Source organism: Acomys minous (genome assembly GCF_964271855.1).
Source record: "Acomys minous genome assembly, chromosome: 8".
Lineage (NCBI taxonomy): Eukaryota > Metazoa > Chordata > Mammalia > Rodentia > Muridae > Acomys > Acomys minous.
The window spans coordinates 100376994-100394025 of NC_140489.1; the positions used below are offsets into that span (position 1 = coordinate 100376994).

The window sequence follows — 17032 nt, forward strand, 5'->3', positions numbered from 1 at the left end:
TCTCCCTCCCTCCCTCCCTCTCTCTCCCTCCTTCCCTCTCTCTCTCTCTGTCTCTCTCTCTGTCTCTCTCTCTCTCTGTCTCTCTCTCTCTCTGTCTCTCTCTCTCTCTGTCTCTCTCTCTCTCTCTCTCTCACACACACACACACACACACACACACACACACACACACACACACGGAGGGAGAGAGAGACAGACAAGGAGCATCCCCTAACCCTGTTCACCAGCAAGAGCAAGCTCCTCACAGGACAACTGTCCAAGACTTTTCCGCCTGCAGAAGCTAAACATTCCTACCCATTTGATAGGAGAAACTCAAACTCAGAATTTCTATCACCCTTTTCTATTACATGGACTCCTCACAAAGACCAGACTCAAGTCACCATTTCATGCCTAAGGCTAGCCAGTTGACAAAGGCAACAATACTCCTGCGACAAAAAAGGCTTTTTTTTTTTAAAAGATTTGGCTAAGGTAGGTCCTGTGGGGGCCAAGATATCGGTTGAGGAGGCTGTGCTGAGATGCAAAACCCATAACCTAAACTCGTGAGAAGGATCATGAATTTGAGGTCAGTCTAGGCTATATATAAACTGTTTCAAAAATCTCAGAATTAAATTGATTTTTAAAAAAATTCATATCCCTGTGATTCCTGTTGAAGTGTGAGAGGTCCGTGTAGACCAGATGAGCCCAGGCTTCATTTCTTACCTGTTGAGGCAGATGAAGGTACGGAGTCTGATTTTTAAAGAGATGGCTCAAGTGCTCAGGCCTAACTCAACTGGACAACCAACTCTTGAGAGGACTTTAGCAAATGTGGATGGTGACAAACAGGCTTTTCTTGCTCTCATGGTACTTTTCTTAACTCTTCGACCGGGACTTGACCAAGACCTGATAGACAGGTCCTGAACTTCAGTGACACAGAGGCACATGACTCCTTGGTATCAGTCTGGGAGGTCCCTTACTTCCTGGAGAGCAGTTAATACTTCTCAGTCTGCAAACAAGCCGCTTGGGTTAAGAAGAGCACTCTTGGGTACCTGTTACCCTCTCTAGGCCAGTGCTCTCTTCCCATGCCCATATACAAAAGTCTAAGCCTCGGAGTTCTTCTCACCCCAGTCCTGTAGGGAGTTGGCTTGTAAGGTAAAACTGACTTTTTATTCCTCACGGGCAGACAGTTAATCTTCACTTCACGCCCCTCACTGACCAGTGTCACTTGGTCTTGATGTTCTGGACCTGGTAACCTTTACCTTGTCTTCTTTCTGATGAAGAATCTGCCAGATCCTTGGGAGGAGGAGAACTGGGAAGTGGGAGGACCATTTAAAAGTCTCCCTTAAAGAAACTACAAAATCGGCCAGGTGGTGTTGGCACATGCTTGCAATCCCAGCACTTCAGAGGCAGAGGCAGAGGCAGAGGCAGAGGCAGAGGCAGGCAGCTCTCTGCAAGTTCAAGAACAGCCTGGTCTACAGAGCGAGTTCCAGGACAGTCATAGCTACACAGAGGAACCCTGTCTCCAAAAACAAAACAAAAAAGTGCAAAACTGACAGCCTCTGATGGGAATTGGGGTTCTGTATGCCTGCTTTCAGTATCCCAAGTGGTAAATCAACAATTCAGGTTTCTTTCTTTCTTTTGTTTTTTTTTTAAAACATGATTTCTGTGTGTAGCCTGGCTGCCCTAGAACTCACTCTGTTGACCAGGCTGGCCTCACACCCGGAGATCTGCCTCCTGAGTGCTAACAGCTCTGGATTCTCTTCAGAACTTGAGACCCATCTATCTACCCTGGCACAACATCGAGTATGAGGGTCTCCAATAGCCTAGCCTCTTTTATATTTACATATGTGTTTCTGGAATAAATCCCGGCTGTTTAGCGCTTGGTGGTTAGGTGTAAGTAATGACGGAAGAAAAGAAGTGAAGGATTTTGATTCCTGGGCAGGCCTTGCTCGCAGTAGTTCTGTTCAACAAGCTAAAGATGGAATTTGGGAGACAAACACAGAAGCCATCCAAGAAATGTTCTTGCTGTTTCTAGATAATTCTTTCCCACTCAAAAAAAAAAAGTCCTTTTCTTTTGAGGCTTGCAACATCATCAACACCCTTATTCTCTCCATATGCCTTTAGCCAAATTCCAGGGCACTCAATGTCTACCAAGAAGTTCAGCATCTGAAGCAGTCCGTCAGCCCTCTCCACCCATAACTCTCCTCATCCTTGGCCTTTCAGACTTGGTGATTCACGTAGGTTCACCAACTTGCGCCACTCATGGGCTGATCTTGAAACTGTGCCTGTGAGTTCCCTCAGAGTCCCCAAATTTGACTGTCTTTTGTTCACCTCTGGCATGGACTGGAGATGAGATAGCAAGTCCTGCCTAAGTCAGAGATATTCTTGTTGGTTCTATAAAAGATTAACAATTCGTGTAGAGTGAAAAGGTTAGGAAGTTGGGGGGGGTGGACTGTGCGTATCACATTTCTCCTCTTTTGATAGGCTCTTCGGCTTATTACTGTAAACCAAGGTTTTACCATTGGGGACATCTCCTTTCATGCTCTTCTCTGCCATAAAAATCCCATTTCCTCTCAATTTCTCCTTTTGTAGTTTTCAAAGATCCCATTCTTTATCTAAAAACCTACCCAAGTCTATCCTCAAAATAAGACTGTCATGGTGAGAACAGGCCAGAGTAGACAGAAGTAAAGTGTCCAGATTTCAACCACTCCGTAAGATAAATATGTTATCATATAAGAAGACTGTGAGGACTTGGGGCTTGTCTTTTTCATAAGACCTTTAGCATTAATAGACCGCCTATGGCAATGCTAAACCTTAGTTTTAAACAAATAATTTATAAAGAAATTAAGGAGCCGTGGCCAACAGAAATCATCCAGATTTATCCAGATATTTGTCACTTCTGGTGTTCTTTATTCTTTCTGAGGACCAGAGTTTCAACTTATAATTTTCTCTTAAATAACTTCCTTTAGTGTTTTAAGGTGCAGGTCTGTTGGCCACAAGTTCTTATATTTTATATGAAAATGTAAATGTTATTTATTTTCATATTTGAACATGAATGATTTACGTGGGTTAAAACACTGAGTTGAGTCCAGATAGATGGCTCAGTGGATGAAGGTGCCCACGGCCATGCCTGATGCCTTGAGGTTGCTCTGTGGACCCCACAGGTGGAAGGAGAAAACTAATGGCCAGATGTGCACCATGGCGTGGACATACCTGCACATAATAAGGACATGAAAAGGTAGAATATAAAATTCTGAGTTCCTGGGTTTTACTTGTTTTTGTTTCCCAATATTTTAATGATATTTTTCAGTTCTCTTCTAGGCTCGTAGTTTCTCTTGATAAGTGGGCTGTTCATCAGATAGCTCTGTTATAATCATCTATCATTTTTCTTCACAGCTTTCAAGTCATGTACTGTGTCTTTGCTTTCAGCAGTTTGGCTATGTATGATACACACCAACATGGACTTTTCTGTTTATTCAGCTTCATGAATCTCATGTCTGCAAATATCTGTCTTTCACTGAATTTTTTAAAATATCAGTCATCATCCACTCAAATGCCTTTTTTCTATTCCATTCTCCTCTTTTGATGTGGTTGATGTCCTTGTTAGGTGTGTCCCATTCCATATGGAATACCAAAAGCCCTGGCTCTACCCTCCCCTGTGCACAGGACACCTCAGGATAGGAGTAATGGGGAAATGATCTTTTTACAGTCGTGTTTCTTTGACCTTCTTTGGCAGGAGCTTGTTTGTGTCTACTGTTGGCTCAGCATCTATTCTAGTGGCTTGTAAGAAAGCCTCCCCCTACCCCTCTCTCTCCGGAGAAACAGGTGAAAAGTGAAAATTTCCCTTTCTCAGTTCCTTTTTCCTTTCTAAACTTAGAATGAACTACTGACAATAGTGATTTTAACACCTGAAGATCTAAAGTCACATCAGTCTGAGAAACCAGGTTGAGGTTGCCCTAGTATTTTATGATAAGGATTATATATATATATGAAAAGTAGGTCAGGGTAGGGATTGCTAGTTCATAACTACGGGCCATGGGACATACGGATGCTTGGGTTTTCTTCTCTACATGTCAGTATTACAAACTCTTTTCCAGAGTAGTGGAAGTAGGAGTGGCCTGGGGAAAGGGATGGGAAGGGGATCTGCAACTCTAGCCCGGGAGGAGTGTTACCACTTCCAGGCTGCTGGTGTCCTATATAACTTGAGACTCTGGATTGAAGCCGGAAGGTACTAAAAAGGCAGCGCCAGCCAAGCTGGGGAGGGAAGTCAGCCCAGACTGGGTTCTGTGCCAGCACTGCAGGGTGGAGCCAAAGGCCTGTTTCCTAAGGCCCAAAAGCCCTGAACAGGATGTGCTCGTTCATGACTGAAGCACCAGGGGCTTCCAGTCTGGCAGGTGTAGCTCAGCAAATGGGAATCCAGTCTGTATGCAAGAGTCAGACGCGCTTCCCGTCTGGCATGTAGCCCCAGCTCTCTGCTTATGTCACTGTTACTGTCTGCAGACAAACCTGATACACGTTCACTTCTTAGAATAAACTAACAATACAGGGAGGAGGGGGAGAGTTGAAGCCAACCACAGTGTCTGTAATTCCAGCACTCTGGGAGGCAGAGGCTGGTGGATCTCTGTGAGTTTGGGCCAGCCTGGGTCTACAAAGTGAGTTCAGGACAGCCAGGACTACACAGAGAATGTGTGTGTGTGTGTGTGTGTGTGTGTGTGTGTGTGTGTGTGTGTGTGTGTGTAAACATTTGCAGTAGACAGGGCTTTTTTTTTTTTTCATTTTTGTGGCACTGTAAATGGAACTCAGAATCTTATACATACTAAATATGTGTTATGTCATAGAGCTGGACTCACAGCTCCTGAGTTTTAAATTTTTTACTTAATTCTTGCAACAAAGTTGAGAACTGAATTTCTGTTTGTGAGCAGCTGACCTTGGTTGGCATGTAAGCAAAAGAGGCAAAAATCAGACCTCACCTTAGTTTGAGAATTTTCTCAGGCCTAGTTTTGATTTTCTTTTGTTCCTTTACCTAGACAAGAGATAAGACATGCTCTTCTGTGTTCAGATAGCAGCATTGTTTTATTGTAAAGCATGCAGGAGATTAGATCCTTTGGCACTGCTTGACCCAGAGCAGGCAAACAAACTTTGTTTCTAGTGTTAGCATTTTTTTTTCCAAATAAGACAGTGCCTTGAGATGAGTCTTAAGAGGGATAACTGCTGGACCCTGGCATACATGCCTGTAACACCAACTACTTGGGAAGTTGAGGCAGGTTCACAGGTTTAAGGTTTGTTTGGGCTACACAGTGGATTCAAAGCCAGCCTGAGAAACGCAGCAAGACTGTGTCTCTGAAGAGAATGGGGAGGGAGGGGAAGAAAGGAGGGAGGAGGGAAGACAAGGAAAAGCAGGGTAAGGAGAGGGGAGAAAAGAGGTGTGGGAGGAAGGGCAAGAAAGGTGCTCCATGTCTGTGTTATTGCTAGTTCTTTAAAGATTGAGACAAGAAGGCCACAGGTTTGGAGCTAGCCTTGGCTACACAGCAAAACACAGGAAGGAAGGAGAGGAAGTGAGGAAATAGAATAAAACCAGAAGTGGTAGTGGGAAGGCTCAAAGTAGCCCAAACACTAGCACTGTAGCAGGGGGAACCACAGGTAAATGTGATTTTGATGCATTTTGATAATTTTAAAATGATGTGCTTTTAGACATGCCCTGTCTTGACTTCACTTATGAAAACAAGATCCAAGGTATGAAATTATAGCCCAAAGTAGACTCAGCAATGTGAGGCTGGTCAGTGTCCTCACCTGCCTGGGGAGGAGCTGCTGGATCAGGAGTTTTCTCCTGGGGACCCTCACAGTGACTGTGCCCTGGGTGTTTGGTGCTACTGGCCATTCTGATTTCTTCCTTTTGTGTTGAATGTGTCCAATTGCTAGGCCTTTTCTAGTCCTTAAGGTTTGTAGCTGCTAAGTCAGTAGACCCATGGAGGGAAACAAGAACAAGCAGAAATGGACTACTTGCAAATTGATTTATCAGCCTCAAAAGCCATTCCTCAGTGGGTGAACTTTTTACTATTCTCATAAATGGAAAACTTGAATGTCAGAGAAATGCTGTCGTTTGAACAAGTCATTCATCTGCAGGTACTGTAATCATAGTCTTATATAATTTGGTTTGTAGCTTTTTTTTTTGGCTTTAGAAGAGTATTTATTTATGCTGCATAATTAGTTTCAATAAAGGCACTTTCTTCTGTTTTTCTCCATTTTTTCCCTTAAATGAATAACTGGATTGTTTTTGGGTTTTGGAGGGTTTGGTTGGTTGGTTGGTTTGGTTTTTTGAGACAGGGTTTCTCTGTGTAGCTCTGGCTGTCCTGGACTCACTCTGTAGACCAGGCTGGCCTCAAACTCACAGAGATCCACCTGCCTCTGCCTCCCAAGCGCTGGAATTACAGCATGCATGGTCATACCTGGCAACTGGATTGTTTTATAGCCATAGTGTATTTTCTATATTCATACAAAACTTACCTTACTATCTTTGACTGGAGCTTCCTAATTCGCTTAATGAATCTCTTGTTAGTAGCTGATTCTAACTTTTTATTATAAATAAATAAGCATTTCATTTCTAAATATGCACATGTAGATTATAAACTTTTCATGGTAAATATTTCATATTTCCCTTTTACTAGAGTTTAACTATAAAAATGTCCCATAAAAGCGCTTATTTTAAAGACTTGCACCCTGGCTTGAGGGACTACTGCAAGGTGGGGGAACGTGTAAGAAGTGGGAGCCGGGCGTGGTGGCCCTCACATGTAATCCCAGCATTTTGGGAAGAATTATTATAGAGGCAAGAGAATCAAGAGTATAAAGGTTTTCGTGACTACATACTGAGTTTTAGGCTAGTCAGAACTATATGGATCTTGTCTAAAACAAACAAACACACCGAAATAAATAAATAGGAACAATTTGGAACGAAGCGGAAGCCAGGTGTGGTGGCACATGCCTATAATCCCAGGGCTCTGGGATGCAGAGGCAGGCAGATCTCTGTGAATTCAAGGACAACCTGGTCTACAGAGTGAGTTCCAGGACAGCGAGGGCTACATAGAGAAACCCTATCTTGGGAATAAAAGAAAAGAAAAGAAGTAGAAAATAATGGAAGTTAGGTCATGGGAGTGTACCCCCCCGGGGGGGATATTGGGGTCCCAGCCTTATCCTGTCTTCCCTTTGCTTCCCAGTTACCACAAGGGGAGCAGATCTCCCTTTCCCGTGGTCTACCGGTGCACACTAGCCCCAGTTACCATAAGCTGAAACCTAGACAACTATGAGCCAAAATAAACCTTCCCATATGTATGAAGCTTCCGTAATAAAACCCGTTACTTTGTATATTATCTTAAAAATTAATGAATTAAATAAAACTTGCCTCTTCTTAGGCTGATGATTTCTGCTACCACAGAGATAGATGGCTGATTAATTACCAAGTTTGGGTGCCTAGTCTTAGGATTAATTTTTAAAACCTTAATCATTGAATGAAAATAATTATTGTAGTTTTATAAAATATATTAATCTAAGATAGCAGCATTGGAACATACCACTTCCACTGTCCCCTCCTCAGTTATATTTTATATGCACTTAAACTTTTACTACTTAAAATTATTTTAAAATTTCACTTGTTTTTCTTCTATCCACTAAAGATCAGCATTTCTTTTGTGTGTGTGTGTGTGTGTGTGTGTTTGTTTTTCGAGACAGAGTTTTTTTGTGTAGCCCTGGCTGTCCTGGAACTCTCTTTTTAGACCAGGCTGGCCTCAAACTCACAGAGATCCACCTGCCTCTGCCTCCCTGCTGGGATTAAAGGCGTGCGCCACCACTGCCAGGGAATCAGCATTTTTATTACTTTTGTTAAATAATATAATTACATTTGAGTAATAATTTTGTTCAATGAACTATTCATATACTCTCTCTGCTCCTGAATGTTGTATTTCTTCAAAACTTGTATGCTGAAACCCTAAACCCCTAAATTATAGTCTTAGAAGGTGAGGGTTTTGGGATAATTAAAATAATCGAACCACACTGGTTGGTCGTGGCACACACCTTTAATCTCAGCACTCGGGAAGCAGAGGCAGGCGGATCTCTGTGAGTTTGAGGCCAGCCAGGTCTACAAAGCAAATCCAGGACAGCCAAGCTACACAGAGAAACCCTGTCTCGAAAAATCAAAACCAAACCAAAACAAAACCAAAAAAAACCCATTAATTGTAAAATGTAATAAGCTAAACTACGATTTTCCCATAAATGACGTTAGCACCTGTTGATCATACCCAGCATTCTTCTGCCTTCCCCTCTCTTCTCCCCAGTACCCTTTGTAGTCCTTAGAAATATTATACTTTCAGGTCATCGTAAAGATTTTAAAGTTTTTTCTTTGTTTCCAAGACAGAGTCTCTCTATGTAGCCTTGGCTGTCCTGGACTCACATGTAGACCAGGCTAGCCTTGAACTCACAGAGATCCACCTGCCTCTGCCTCCTGAGTGTTGGGATTAAAGGCATGTGCACTGCTGCCCAGCTCTTAAAGGATTTTTTAAAAAGTTATTTAAGTATTATTAGCAATCCATCACCTTAACCACTCAAATACCTCATCCCACACAAGTATTATTATTAATATGCAAGTGTACGTATGTTTTTGAGTGTATGTGTGTATGTGTGTGTGTGTGCGTGTATGTGTGTGTGTGTGTTTGTGTTTAGGAGACAGGTTTGGGGAGTTGGTTCTCTTTTCCATTGTGTGTTCTGGGGGTCAAATTTAAGTTGTCAGGCTTGAACAGCAAGTGATTCTACCCACTGAGCCATCTTGCAGGCCCAACTTTTATTTTTATTTTTTGAGTTTCCAGAGATGATAGAGAATGTGTGACACTTGTCACTTTGTGACTAGTTTATTTTTGCTTAACATCGTGTCCTCCAGATCCATCTTTCTGTTTTGCTGCAAATGACAAACTTTTCTTCATGCGTACGTACACTGCTCTTGTTTTGTTTTGTTTTGTCTAGTCATCTGCGGATGGGCATGGAGGGCTGCATCTTAGGTGTTATGAATAGAATGGTGCTGTGATATATGTGGATACACAGGTTTTGTACGATGACTTCATTTCCTTTGTTCCTGTACCCAGACTGGCATAGCTGTTTCCTGGGGCGTTGTTTTAATTTCAGTGTTCTATTCTAGACTAGTAGCAGTAGGATTGTTAAAAGATCTAAGCAGAAACACAAAATGCTACTTTCATATCAACAAGCTCTGGTAAGACTTGTAGCTCCTTAGAGATTTACAAAAAAGGTCCATGAACTTTGTGCCTTTCAAGTTTAGCCTTGCTTTTAATTTGATGTACTGTGTAATCTAAATTGATTTGGTTTTATAGAGTAAGCCTTGGGGCCGAGACCAGGTTTTAACATGTACTTAATAGCTTCTACTGTACTTTCAGTTCTTGGAAAATAATAATTAATGGTTAGGCATTGGGTGTTTGGCACAAAACCCTGACTCTAAGTGTAATTAACTTTAAGAGCTATTTCGGTATCTGTTGAAAGTGAGATGTGAAATGCTTTACAACTTCATAGAAGGAGTCAGATATTTACTCTGTGCTTGGGCCATGTTGAAAACTGTAAGATGTAAGTAGAATTGCCTGATGAACATGAACGCTGTGGTTTTAGTTTAAGAGCAGTAGAAATTCTAGAATTAGCCTCACAAAAGTCAGACTGACAGTTTAGAGTCTCTAAACACTAAGCTGTAAGTGTTTAGAACCCATTTTTGTAGTTTTAAAAAACAAAATCTGGTGCTGGGCACAGTGGTGCACACCTGTAATCACAGAATTCAGGGAGGCAGAGGCAGGTGTGTGTTTGTGAATTCGAGGCCAGCCTGGTCTACAAAGTGAGTCCAGGACAGCCAAGGCTACACAGAGAAACCCTGTTTTGAACCACCACCACCCCGCCAAAGTCTGGAAATACATTATATCTAAAAAAGAATATCAGTAAATCTAGTAAATTCTTTAATGTGTTTCATAACTTTGCATTATGAGTATTTCTAAAAATTTTTTAATTTATTTATTTTTTGGTTTTTCAAAGCCAGATTTCTCTGTTTTATTCCTGCCTGTCCTGGAACTCACTCTGTAACCAGGCTAGCCTTGAACTCAGAGATCTACCTGCCTCTACCTCCCGAATGCTGGGACTAAAGGCATGTGCCACTATGCCTGCCACATTATGACTATTTCAACACCAGTTTTTGGTTTTTTTAAAATGATCAAATGTTGAATAATTTCCAAATAATATATGTACATAGATGCATATGAGAATGTGTGGGAGAGAGAGAGAGAGAGAGAGAGAGAGAGAGAGAGAGAGAGAGAGAGAGACAGAGAGAGAGAGAGACAGAGAGAGAGAAAGAAAGAAACTGCACACAGTGTCTTCTGCCTTGTAGGCTAGGGCTCAGTGTTGAAATTGAGCATGAGCATTTACTCACATATGGTGCTACTAAATGAGAAATTGCAGGAAGTCTTGTGCGGTGTTCCTATCTTTTTCACCTTTCTCCTACATTTAATTATTTACCCACTCAGAGTTAGAATGCCTTTTTGCAATTTTTGAAAATCACATCACTTGTGTAAACATGTAAGTACATGAGTAAGTTGCCCTTTGAGATTGAAGAGTGTTTTTGGCTCCTTCTAAGACACAGCATGCTATAGGCCACTGTGAACTCACTATATAGTAAAGGTTTGTGCTTGAACTCTATATTTTTGAGTCAGGGTCTCACTATGTAGCTCTGGCTGTCCTAGAGCTAAATAGATAGACCAGGCTGGCTGTGAACTCACAGAGATCCACCAACCTCTATGTCTCAAGTGCTAAAATTAAAGGTGTGCATCACTACACATAGCTTTTTGAAAGTAGAAGATTAAGAGAATAAGATCATCTTTAAAGTTAAGCAATCCAAATACAAAATTGCAGAATAAAAATTGGCAAAAAATATTTTTTAAAAAATGCAGTGTGTCAAGTTTTACACAGGCCTAAAAACTAAGACCCCCAAAAGGAGAGAGTTTCCTAGACTGGGGTTGATATTCCTGCCAACAAAACTACAGTTTCAATATTCTCATTGCTAAGAACTATTTTCTGTTTCTCTCTAAATTCTAACTACACTTCACTCCCAAAATAAGAGTCCTCAAGCATAGCAATGGTTGCTATGAGACCCTGGCCCGAGACTACAGCCAGGGACTGTCTGTGGCCAAAGTAGTTCTCCTTCAGTTCCACTTATTTAAAAAAATGACTAAAAATTAATCATTAGTTAATAAGTTGTACTATGGCCTACAAAAAATTAAAATATTTCAAAAAACTCCGGATAAAACAAACAAACAACAACAACAACAAAAACATCCTGATACACAGATACTGGACACAAGTTTCATTTAAAAAAAAGACATTGACCCTAGTTAAAAAAAAAAAACAACCCACATATATATTAATATCAAGCCAATAACTTAAGAGTGATGACGTCTTTCTGTTATATGTCCCTGTACCTTATATTGTTTCATTCAAAGTTGTAAATCAAACTATGACAACACAATAACTTCTCATTCTGTACCTGTATGCTTGACTGCTCACTGACTTCCATAAATCTGCTCTATATAAAAATACTGTAAAAAATGTAACCAAAACCCCCCCTGCTTTCAAATAAATATTACTAGACAACTTGACTGCAAAATACACTCAGATAAAGACTTGATCTTAAGTTTTGTCTGTGTGTCACTATGCCTTATCTCTGTTCACCAACGCTCCAAAAAACTCCCGACCCCAAAAACCTATCCCCGACTATACTAGTGGTCCGTGACAATGCAGTAGCTTCAGATCAGAGCAATGTGAAAATTAAGGGTATAATCAAAAGAAAATAGAAGTTTATTAGTTTGGGTGCCCTTTCTAAAAGCATGCTCTTCATGAAACAGTTCAGCAGCGTGTGTTTGTGAGGTTATGAAATATATATTTGGCCTTCTCCTTTCCCTGACCTACGGTTTCTAAGACCCTTGGAACCTCTAGGCTAGGAGTAGTATGCCTTTAAGCCCTTGGGAGGCAGAAGCAGGCAGATTTCTGTGAGTTTGAAGCCAGTCTCTGCTCCCCCACCCCCACTTTTGAGACAGCGTCTCATTTTATAGCTCTGATTGTCCTGGAACTCACTACGTAGACCAGAACTCCCAGAAATCTGCCCTCCTTTGCCTCCCAAGTACTGGAATTAAAGGTGTGCGTCCCAGCCCAGCTCTGTATCCTTTCTTATATTTTATATTTAAAAACGGATGGGCGGTGGTGCTGGTGCTGGTGCACACCTGTAATCTCAGCACTCAGGGAGGCAGAGACATGAGGATCTCTGTGAGTTTGAGGCCAGCCTGGTCTATAAAGTTAGTCTAGGACAGCCAAGGATACACAGAGAAACCCTGTCTCAAAGAAAGAAAATGGGTAAATAAAGCGTCTCCTTGAGTTCTGGAGGAAGGAATGTTTGGGATCTCAATTTATAAACAGAGTTGATCAGAAGTTGCAAACTGGCATCTGAAATAGGGAGCGTTCTTAAGGGGCTGAGCTTGCCCTGTCGCACTTAACACTACTACTTCCAAGTAGACCAGGCCAGAATGCTGAGTGAAATCAGAGGCTACCTGCTGGTGTTCCCTGGAGAATCTACTGCAGAATCCATTGGTTGGGGCGTGTGCAGGGTAGCAGAATTGTTTTGTACTGTGAGAGTGTAGGAAGAGAAACTGAGCTTGGTTTAGCCTTTATCCTTACACCTTCCAGTCACTAGCTTGGGAGGAAAGAGCCTCACACTTGGCAAGACTGGGTTTTTCAGAGGGATACTACCAGTATTTTACCCTTTATACTTTAATCCTTTACACTTTTTGAGGTACAGCCTGTCCTAGTATTGGTCCAGACTGAGCAAGCATGTTCTAATCTTAATTTGATTTTTAAAAATAAGTTCTTTTTGGATTTATTTTATTTCATGCGTATGAGTATTGCCTGCATGTTTGTAAGTGTACAAGCATGTCTGGTGCCCGTGGACTTCAGAAGGGGGCACCAAATTCCCCAGAACCGGAGCTACAGATGTGGTGAACCACAGTGTGGGTACTAGGAATTGAACCTAGGTCCTCTGCAGAGCTGCAATACTTTTTTTTTTCTACATATACATTTATATTATTACAATAGATTAACCACAGCAAGAAGAACCACAAAACAATCAGGAGTTTTATAAATGTTACATTCATAGTGTTTGGGCTCTCTGCATTTGGCCACTGAGCCTTCTCTCTAACCCCACAGTTTGGTTCTTCTTGTAGGTTCCCCACAGGAGGAAGAGACTGATGAAGCTTGAAGCACTGGTTGGCCTGGGAGGACTGCGGCGACCTTGAGTACAAACAATGCATTTCCCCAGCTTGTTCATCAGCTCTGTGAGTTTAATTAATAGACTCTCAAGTGGGTTTTGGAGACAAGAAGGCTATGAGCCAGGGGATGCCAGCAAGGAATGTGCCCTTTGCTCTGCTAGAGGCCAGACTGTATCTGGATCTTCTTCATCCCTGGTTTACAGCCAAGGCCCAGCCTAGTAAAGGTTGATTTATCTAAATATCTTTACTATTAAAGCCCATTCTATAATTGTAACCTTGTTTTTTAATTAATAAAAAAATCACATAATCCAAGATTTTTCAACTTTTAAAAATGTACCCACATTAACCTATTGTTTTATACACTAATTTAAGGAAATTTTGCAGGGTAAGCTAAGGGTATATATAGCCCAGTGGTAGAGCACTGGTTTAGCATGTGCAAAGGCCTGGATTCAACCCCTGGAACTAGAAAATATATGTTTAAAATTATATATATTTATATATATGTGTATATATATACACATATATAAAATAAACAAATAACTATCCATATTTTGATTACATAGAGGAAATTTTGTTGACATTTTACTATATACTCTGGGTAATTTTAGTAAATATGTACAAATGCATATATAGTCTTATAAAAAAATGGAGTTTAACCATAATGTAGTTTTGTGCCTTACCTTCTTCTTGCTGTTTTTGGGGTAGAGGAGGGGTTGAGACAGAATCTTTCTATGTAGCACTGGCTGGCTTAGTCTTGGCTTTGTAGCCCGAGAAGGATCCTGAGTCTCCTAGGCACTAGGATCACAGACATGCTTGGCCGGCTGCCTGCCTTTTAAAGAACTTAACGTAGGGGCTGGAAAGACAGTGCAGTGGTTAAGAGCACTGGTTTTCTTGTTCCTCTAAAGAACTCCGACTAATGCAGATTTTGGCACCAGGAGTGATTCTAGAGCAACAGAAGTATAAGAATGGATTAAAAAAAAAAGAAAAGATTTATTATGTATAGTGTTTTGCCTGCATGTACACCTGCACGCCAAAAGAGGGCACCAGATCTCATTATAGATCTCCAATGGTGGTCGGGAATTGAACTCAGGACCTTTGGAAGAGCAGACAGTACTCTTAATTGCTGAGCCATCTCTCCTGGAACAAGCTTTCCAACTTGCTAGCACTTGCAGTTTACCAAAGCCTCTCTTAGAAGCTTGGAGACCACTGAAAACCCATGGTGTGAACTGTTTCCCAAACCTACTGAGACAAATGCATTTGATAATCCGGATTCACCTATTGTGAGAAGCAAGAAATTTAGTAGCTCTATATATAAGACTTTTGACCATTTGTAGGAAAATAATAATGCATCTCTGAATAACTTAACAAAGAAAAATAATTATATTTCTGATAAAAATTAACCAACCTCTAGCATCCAAGGATAAAGGGACTGAAGAGAGCAGTGAACTCGGTGATAAAATTGAGAGGTTCCAGATGTACAACAACAGCCTAAGGGTTTCTTGTTGTTGAAGAGAACCTTCTCGTCCGCAGACACAGAGCTCAAATGGCAGAAAAATCACAATGAAGTCCTCCTTGTAAGATGAGCTGAATTATAACAAAAAATGAAGGCTCAGCCTCAGAGGGCTTGGGGAGTTAAAATAAGAGAATTAGTTCGCTAAAAAATAAGAATAAAAAATAAAAATAGGATCTTGTAACAAAGATAGAGATATATGGAAAGATCCTACGGAGGATGAGAACTTTGTGGGTTTTTTTTTTTTTTAGTTTTTATTTAATTAATTTATTCAGATTACAACTTGATGTTAATCCCATCACTTGTATCTTCCCATTCCTCCCTCCCTCCCACTTTCCCCCTGAGGATGAGAACTTTGAATCATCAAATTCTCAAAGATCTATCTCATCTAAAGAAGGACTCTCTCCATGTTTAGCAAAGGATGCACTACCCCACCCCCCCACAGCCTGAAGTATTGCTTTTTCCTTTTGCCTGAGGAAATCAATCCTTCAGTGTCTGCTAAACCAACAGTGGCTTTCCCTGAAGGAGATGCCCAGCAAGACAGTACTCATGTCCCTCAGGGCCCACCAATAGTTGTGCCTAGATCTATAACCAGACTTAAGAAAAAGCAGGCTCCTAGAGGGCAGGTAGAAACTGGAGTCCAGGAGGATGTGTATTATATACCACTTAATGAATTTGCTAATTCATTCAAGCAGCAGCCTGGGAAATATGTGTGGAAATGGGCTTAGAGGTGTGGTATAATGATAGAAGGAACATAAAACTGGATCAGACTGAGTTTATTGATATGTGCATACTGAATGGAGATTCTAGGTTCAGTATAGAAGCTCAAACAGTTTTTTTTAAAAAGGTATTAAGAGTTTGTTTGAGGCCAACTGTGGTGCACACCTGTAATCCCAGCACTCGGGAGGCAGAGGCAGGCGGATCTCTGTGAGTTCAAGGACGGCCTGGTCTGCAAAGTGAGTCCAGAACAGCCAGGATACAGAGAAACCCTGTCTTAAAAAGAAAAAACAAACAAACAACAACAACATACCCACCCCAAAACAAAACAAAAAGGTGTTAAGAGTTTGTTTGAGGCCAGGTGTGTAGTGCAGGCCTGTAATCCCAGCACTCAGGAGTCAGAGGCAGGTGGCTCTCTGTGAGTTCAAGGCCAACCTAGTCTACAAAGTGAACCCAGGACAGCCAAGACTACACAGAGAAACCCTGTCTCAAAAAAAAAAAAAAAAAAAAAAAAAAAAAAAAAAAAAAGCCTGTAATCCCAGCACTCGGGAGGCAGAGGCAGGTGGATCACTGTGAATTCGTGGCCAGCCTGGTCTACAAAGTGAGTCCAGGACAGCCAAGACTAACACAGAGAGACCTTGTCTCGAAAAACAAACAAAAAACAAAACAAAACAAACAAACAAAAAAGTTAGTTTGACTAGTTGGCTGAAGGATTTGTCAAAGATGGCCAACTGAAATGGAGTTGGAGATGGCTGATGTCCCTTGGCTTTAGTGTTGATGAAGGAATTTTAAGGCTCGGGGAAATTGCAGAGTGGGTACCACGTGTAAAACCTAATCTACAGTGGGAAGGCCCAGAAGACATGCCTTCATGGATCCTATAAGATGCAAAATGGTGAGAGGGCGCTAGCACATTTGAAGAGCTTTATTGTCATTGCCTTTTTCCTTGTGCCAGCCCTTAGGGTTTGAGATGCTGCTACTCAATTGGGTATATTAAATGCAATGGGTTTAATTGGGCTCCAAGTAGTAGCAGGTGCCAGGAGGCAGCACTGAATCACCAAAGGTAAGAAGATCATGCAATGGGCAGCACAGGCAAAGTGCTTTTTATGATGACATGACTAGCATAGACCTTTGGTATTGGCTAATCAGTCATGAAGTTTCCAGGCCTGAAATAGAAGAATAAAACCTTCAGCTTAAAAGGCAACTTTGGAGGTTCTTTTGATAAGTTCAACATATATTATTTGGGGAAAATGGACCATAAGGTATTGCTGTGATTTCATTTTAAGTTTAAAATGTATCTCTTTAAAATGATAGGAATGATTTTCAGGGCTCACCTTTAGACCTCATTTAAGTTCCTGATTCTAGGGCCTGGAGAGACGGCTCAGTGGTTAAGAGCACCACCTGCTCTTTCAGAGGTCCTGAGTTCAATTCCCAACAACCACATGGTGGCTCGCAACCATCTATAATGTGATCTGATGCCCTCTTATTCAGATA

The 17032-nt window shown here is 41.3% G+C and overlaps 1 protein-coding gene across 1 annotated transcript in view; it reads right to left on the reverse strand.

The window, feature by feature from the left end:
* ITSN2 (intersectin 2) overlaps positions 1-716 on the reverse strand; it is a 111142-nt gene extending 110426 nt beyond the window's left edge. The window contains exon 1 of the mRNA XM_084793402.1: positions 698-716. The gene's annotated coding sequence lies outside the window, so the exon portion shown is untranslated. The remainder of the gene's footprint in view (positions 1-697) is intronic.
* Positions 717-17032: the final 16316 nt, after the last annotated feature.